Below are 7,697 nucleotides of genomic sequence, written 5' to 3'. Positions count from 1 at the left end.
TTTTTCCACCTGAGAAATTAAGAAATGACTTACAGTTTCAGAGCAGTCCTTGGTCAATTGTGATTGTTTCTTAACGCATACTTGTCTTTGCTTTGGCTCATTAGCAGCAGTACAAAAACTGCCTGCTCACACCCTTTGTTTCCCCTCCCCCTTCCCTGTTTATTACCTTAAGACAATCCCAAAGTTAATAAATATTACCTGTGATAGGCACCATTTTTAAAACTACAACCACCCTTGTCACTATCATATGTTCATTTATCAGTTAACTCTGTTAACTGATTGTTTCCAGCCCCCTCATGCGAGCAACTAACAGGATCTCTACCCGTTTCGCTCCCCACCCTGCCCCCTATTCCCTCCCGCCCCCAGTGGTCCCACCTTTATTGCACTCAAACCCCTCTCATCTTTCCAATAGCCAACCACAGCGCTAACCCAACACTACCTCCTCCATCTTCCCACTACTATCACACCTCCTCAACTAACATGTACAAGCATACCTTACCTATGCTCACTGCATGCACTCTCCTTGCATATCTTACATCCTACCAAAGCTCCATCATTCCCCCACTCAACCACTACCACTGTACTACTACTCACACCACCACTCATGTCTCACCCACACTCAGCTCCCCTCCCACCAGCTCAAGAACCATCCCTATGCACCCTCCACACATTCTACCAACTATATTACTCTAACATAAAGCATCCCCACAACTTAACATAGTAACCCTCCCACCATACCTATTATCCACAGAGCACAATCATAAAGTTTCCCTTATAAACAAACACATTCAAAAACTGAGAAAACTAATAATCTCATGCATATCAAAACTAGCCCTAAGTGGAGACATCCACCCCAACCCTGGCCCTACTATCACCAACCCCAATCCTTATAATCAGACTAGAAACCACAACTTCTCCCATATTACAGCCAATAGAAAGCCAAGTGACTTCCTTCTACTAAGCCTAAATATTAGAAGTATATCCAACAAAGTCCATGAACTCCATGCCACCATAGACTTGTACTCCCCAGATATAGCCATCCTGACAGAAACTTGGCTAAAACCTCACGTTACCAGTGAGCAAATACTCCCTACAGGTTACGGCATACTAAGAGTAGACCGGCTAAACAAAAAAGGAGGTGGTGTAGCTATAATATTTAAACAGCATCTAAACAGCCAGATCTTAAAATCATCAACTCCACAAGTAGGCAATGAAGAAATAATATATACAAACCTCAAAATAAACCAAAACAAAACCATCAACATAATTGGATGCTACTTCCCACCTGGCCAAAACATCCCTCCACTAGAAAACCTCCTCAGCTGGTCTACCCACCATCTCCCCCAAGAAACTATAATTTTAGGTGATTTCAATATGACTGGCAATCCTGTTCTGGCAACAATCCAACCCATCATGTACAGCTTCATGGCTTCACCCAACTTGTCCAGTCGCTAACCAGGATAAATAAAAACTCCAGCAAGCACACTACCCTGGATTGGATACTAGTCAGTAAGAGCCCCCAGTCATATATAACAGGCTGCTTATCAGATAGCCTCAGTGATCACTCCCCAACATTCCTACTCAAAAAATACCTATACCAAGCTAAACCTGTCATCTACCATTAAATACATAAAAAACTAAATTTTAACCCACTCACATTCATCTCATCCCCTCAAAGAATGTAACTGGCATCCCCTAAAGTACCTCAGTCTAGATGACGCAGTTGAATTTTTTAATACTACCTTCCTGACCATCCTTAAATACCATGCCCCCATAAGATTTTCCAGAACCAAAGCACAACCCTCCCCATGGCTACAGAAAACCACTAAGTCAGAAAAGAAAAACAGGGATAAAGCCTGGGAGCACTGGCACAAAACCAAAACCCCCTCAGCTAGAAAGAAATTCCTAGAACTACGCAATAGAGTCAAAAAGCTAATAAAACAGGACAAATTCCAATACTACCAGTCTGCCCTAGACTCCTCACAACACAGCCCCAAACAATTCTGGTCCTCCATAAACTCCATCCTCCACCCAGGTAAAGTCAGTACCCCTCCTCCTAGCATTCCTCACTCCTCAGAAAATATCGCTACCTCATTCAACACACACTTCACCCAAACCATACTATCACAAGCTAAACAACACAACCTCCCTCCCCTCCAACCCACACCTTCAACTAGTAATCTCCCCACTGCCTTTTCTTTTTCTCCTGTACCTACCTCCAACATAAAAAAAACTCTTAACTAAACTTAAACCCACCAAATTAGCAGTAGACAACCTCCCAAGTGAATACCTACAAATCGCAGCTGATGCTCTGGCCTACCCAGTATCCATCTTGATTAACCGATCTCTGTCAGAAAGTTACATTCCCACTGTGGAAAGTATCACATATAATTCCCCTCCACAAAGGCGGACCCTCCACAGAACTAACCAATTACCACCCCATAGCTATTCTCTCTCCACTCTCCAAAATACTAGAAAGATGCATACACTCTCAGGTCTCAGACTACCTCCTTACTAACAACCTCCTTTCCAGTACTCAGCATGGTTTCCGACCAAACCATAGCACCACCACTGCCTTACTCTCCTTTACTAACTCTATCCTTCAGCATAAAAACAATGGCTATCTCTCCTCTGCTACTTTCCTAGACCTATCTAAAGCATTTCACATGGTCCCACATAAAAATCATCTCTGTCCTCAATAACCTATCCTTCTTACAATCAGTCACCAACTGGTTTCAGAGTTACCTGTCTGACAGCCAACAATCCGTTGTATGGCATAATGACACATCTCCCCAACTACCTGTCTCCATAGGGGTTCCCCAAGGATCCATCCTTGGACCCCTACTCTTCTCTGTTTACACCAATAATCTAGCCTCTGCCACCAAACATGGCACACTCATACAATACGCAGGTGACTCAACCATCATCTGCTCAGCCCAGTCCCTACCAAAACTGCAAAAAGTCACACAGGAAGCCTTTTCCTCTGTTGAAACATGGTTATCCGATGCCCAATTAATACTCAACCCAAACAAAACTAAACTACTCATCTTCCAACCCACCAAACATACTCAAAACAACTCTCACTTTAACATCACAGCAAAAGACAACACCACTATATACCCAACTGAACACACCAAATTGCTAGGAGTGGAAATAGACAATAAACTAAAATTTGACATTCACATATCCATGACCATAAAAAAGTCCACAAAAAACTAGGAGCATTATACAGAAATAAGGAATTTCTCACCAAAGCAGCAAAGATTTCAATAGCAAATTCCCACCTTATCTCCACCCTATGTTATGCCTCTCCAATATATACCAACCTAAGGCAATGCAATCTAAACAAGCTAGAGACCTGCTACAACAAAATCGCCAAATTCACCACAGGGGCATCCTACCATAGTCACCACTGTCTCTCACTTGCTGAACTGGGCTGGCTTGAACTCCCTCACCTCCTTCAGTGGTATCAACTCTCTTTCGCCCACAAACTAGTAAACCATCCACTAAATGTCCCATCCCTCCAGAATCTACTCCAACCCTATCGCACCACCAGACCACTAAGATCCAGCAACAAAAATCACTTGCAGATCTCTAAAGCTAATAACTCTGCTGATGAAGCACTATTCTCTTGCACCATAGCCAAATTATGGAACTCACTCCCACCCACAATTACCTCTATACCATCATGCACCCACTTCAAAACTTTACTAAAAGTGCACCTAAAAACATGCTGGCTATGCCCTTGCAACTCCCACTCTAATATCATCCACCCCATCCATCCACTACCTCTCTTTCCACTCCACTAACTACCTTGATTATAGCAAGCTCAGATGCTCATAAGCCTAGTACTTATTATACAGCAGGAACTTCTCATGGTAACATTTGTTAATATCTGTTATGTACTTCACAGATAAAGATTCTAGTTGTCTACTGATGTACTATGTTCTTCATCTGTAAATATGTTGTAAGTAATTGCTATGTTAAATTGTTAATCACTATGTAATCCAATGTAACTACTGTCTGTTGATTTTAACTGTGGAGCTTTTCTCCCCAGGCCTCCACTGAAAATGGACCTACGTCCAGTCGGACACTCCCGGTCAACAAATTTAAATAAATAAATAAATAAAAACTAAAATAACTAACTTTGGCACTATTCCTGATACCATTAGCGACCACCTTCCAGCCTTCATACATCGCTCAACCAACTCTACCCCACACCAGCATCAATATATCAACACTCGCAACCTCACTAACTTCAACCCCACTACTTTCTCAAAAATTTTCAAACAGATGAACTGGCAAACTCTAAACACCCTTCTGCTTGACAGAGCTATGGAATACCTCAACTCTGTCTTTTTAGATACCCTAAACTCCCTTGCCCCTCCAAGACACAAAAGGATAAAAGCCAAAACTGTCCCTTGGCTATCCAAAGAAACAAAAAAAAAAAAACATGCACCAAAGAGACAAAATATGGAAGCTTTACCAAAACAATAAGCTGCCCACTACACTCCTCCAATATCAACAGCTACGTAACATTGCAAAAAAACTAACCACCAAGGACAAAAAAATCCTACTACATCAAACTCCAGTCCACAAATAAAAATAAAAATCCCAAACTTTTCTGGAAATCAGTAAATTCTCTTCTCAATCCAGGCTTCAAGAATAACCCCTGTCCTGACCCAAGTAAATCTGACCTCGAACTAAACTCCGAATTTAACTCATTTTTCATAGAAACCATTTCAAACCTCACCAAGACATTTCCTAACAATAACCCAATTCCTTATACTCACCACTTTCCAACTCACCTAACTACCCTCCCTCTCTGTTTGAGCTCAAACTCGTCACCACTAACTTCATACAAAAGCTCTTGTCCAAACTTAAACCTTGCTCTAATGCTCCTGACAATATCCCTCCTTCATTCCTGAAATGTGCTGCTGAAGGTATTGCTCTTCCAATCAGCATCATTATTAACAGATCAATAAAGGAATCTTATGTCCCTAAACTCTGGCGTTCAGCCTATATACTTCCACTTCACAAAGGAGGCAAAAACACCACCATCTCAAACTTTCGTCCAATCGCTCTCCTCTCACCTATCTCCAAAATTCTAGAAAAATGCATCCACCTCCAACTCATGCCTTTTCTGACTCTAAACAACCTTCTCACTCCGACCCAACATGGCGTCCAACCAGGCCATAGCACTATTTCTGCTCTACTCTCTTTCCTTGAAACTATCAACCAAGCCCGTGATTCAGGACATTTAGTTTCTACCATTTTACTTGATCTGTCCAAAGCTTTCGATACTGTATCCCACAAGCACCTTCTCTCTCAACTCTCCAACCTCCATCTCTCACCCAATACCATATCCTGGTTATCCAGTTATCTATCAAATAGATCACAGTCAGTCAAATGGAAGAACCCCATCTCTTCCTTCCTACTCACCCCAACTGGAGTACCTCAGGGATCTATTCTCAGCCCCATGCTTTTTAATATCTTCATTAATAACTTTCACTCTGCTATTCCTGACACCAAAATCATTCAATATGCAGACGATTCTACCTTAGTCTGCTTTGCCTCAAACCTCTCTGAACTTCTAAACATAACCCAAATTGCATTTTCTACAACCGAAAACTGGATGTGTCAAAACCACCTCTATCTAAATGCTAATAAATCAAAGATTCTACTATTCCCTCCTACAAAGTCCTTCTCCTATGACAAAAACAACATTAAAGTCTATAGCCATACAAACTCACCTATAGAAGTAGTTCCCTCATCTAATCTACTTGGAATTATCATTGATGAACACCTAAAATTTGATATACATATTCAACAAAATATCAAGAAAACCCACCAAAAGCTAGGCATGATGTATAGGAATAATCACTATCTCTCCAATTCTACTTGGCATACTCTGGCCACAACTTATCTTCTCCCTTCCTTATTATACAGTGCCCCTCTCCTAACCAATCTGTCCTCCACTATCACCTCCAAACTAGAAATCTGCTACAACAAAATCTCTAAATTTGCCACCAACTCCAAAAACTAAACCCATCATTGCCTCACCCCACATTCCCTGAACTGGCTCGAACTCCCTAACTACCTAGACTTTCTCCAACTCACCTCTGCTCACAGAATCATATTTCACCCAACAAAATGTCCTGCCCTAACTAAGCTCCTTCCCCCCTACATACCCAAAAGATCACTAAGATCTGAACATCAGAACCTAATAGCTACCAATAAACCTAAACACACTGCTGGCCAACTTCTTCTCTCTTACTCACTTGGCAAAAAATGGAATTCCCTTCCATCTTCTCTAATATCTATGCCAAACTCTGAAAACTTTAAAAACCTGCTTTTCAAACACCTGTAGTCTAAGAGAAATGTACCTGCCTTCACCCTACCTAATCCTCGTTAAACCTTCTGCTCCCAGTGTGTCCCCTCTCTTTCTCCTGGGCTCTCTATGTTTACGATAACACCTATAGCTACTCTGACTCAACTCAACCTTGTAAATAATGTAAATAGCATCCATGTTCAATTGTACATAAGCATAGTGTATTCTCTATCTTGTATCTGTCATCTCTCTCTCTTCTCATGTTCACACATACATTTTTGTCAAACTCCGCAGAATAGAGTGCACCTTAAATGAAATTGTAAAACCCTGAAGTCTGTTAAATACCTTGACTCCAAATGTGTTAATTCTTACTGTTGTATAATGTATCTGTTATATCTTTGTACCACTTGTATTGTAAATGTATTATGCAACTTGGAGCTTTTCTACCCGGGCCTACACTGAAAATGGGTCATTTCAACTTCCCCGGTAATCAAACTGGAAATAAATAAATAGGTCTAACCAGGCAGAGTACATGGTAACAATAATTTCTCTGGTTTTAAATTAGATACCTTTGTCATTAATTGTGAGAAATACAAGGATTTTCTGACTACTACATGGTGATCGAAGGAGAGGGAGTCATCAACCCAGGTACACAAGTCCTTAATCCCAGACTCATTGGATAGCAGAGATTCATTGAAGCAATAGGTGGTAAGTATTTGTTGTTCTGTGAAGGATGTGATGCTGCATTTTTTTTAGTATTTAGTCTGAATTCTTTTTTGGTGTGCCAGGAGTTAATTCCTGTTAGTTTCGTTTGAAGACTGTCAGTATGATTGGTTGATTTAGCAACTACACCTAGCTTACAATTATCAGCGAACTTAGCCAGCCAAAAATCCATGTTGTCAATGTTTAAGTCAGTGAAATAAAGGTAAAAAAGGAGTCCTAGTACAGATTCCTGGGGAATGTCAGTAGTCTCCTTTTCTGTGACTAAGAAGGTCTCCCACTCACTCTGACAACATGTGCTTTGTACATGAGCCAGTTTGCAATCCATTTTCCAAAACAGGTTTCATTGATTAAGGCCACTAGTTTATTAAAAATCTCATCAAGTGGTATGATGTCAAACTCCATTGGTAGATCCAAGAAGGTAGTCTGTACAGAGTGACTACTGTCTGCTGCCTGTATAACCTTCCCACAAAAGCAGAAAGGTTTAGCAAGCATAACCAACCATTAATAAATCAAATTGTTACATGTCAAGTCTAATCAGAGTTGTAATGCTCTGGTTTATAATGTCAGTGTTGATGCATTCTGTGGCTTTGCAGAAAAGACTCAAGGCTATTTAGTCTGTAGTTACTAGGGTCAGTGTTAGGGA

This window comes from Protopterus annectens, chromosome 6.part0, assembly GCF_019279795.1.
Source record: "Protopterus annectens isolate FY-2018-M chromosome 6.part0, PAN1.0, whole genome shotgun sequence".
NCBI lineage: Eukaryota > Metazoa > Chordata > Ceratodontiformes > Protopteridae > Protopterus > Protopterus annectens.
The sequence above is the reverse complement of the archived record's forward strand: the minus strand, read 5'-3'. Positions refer to the sequence as shown.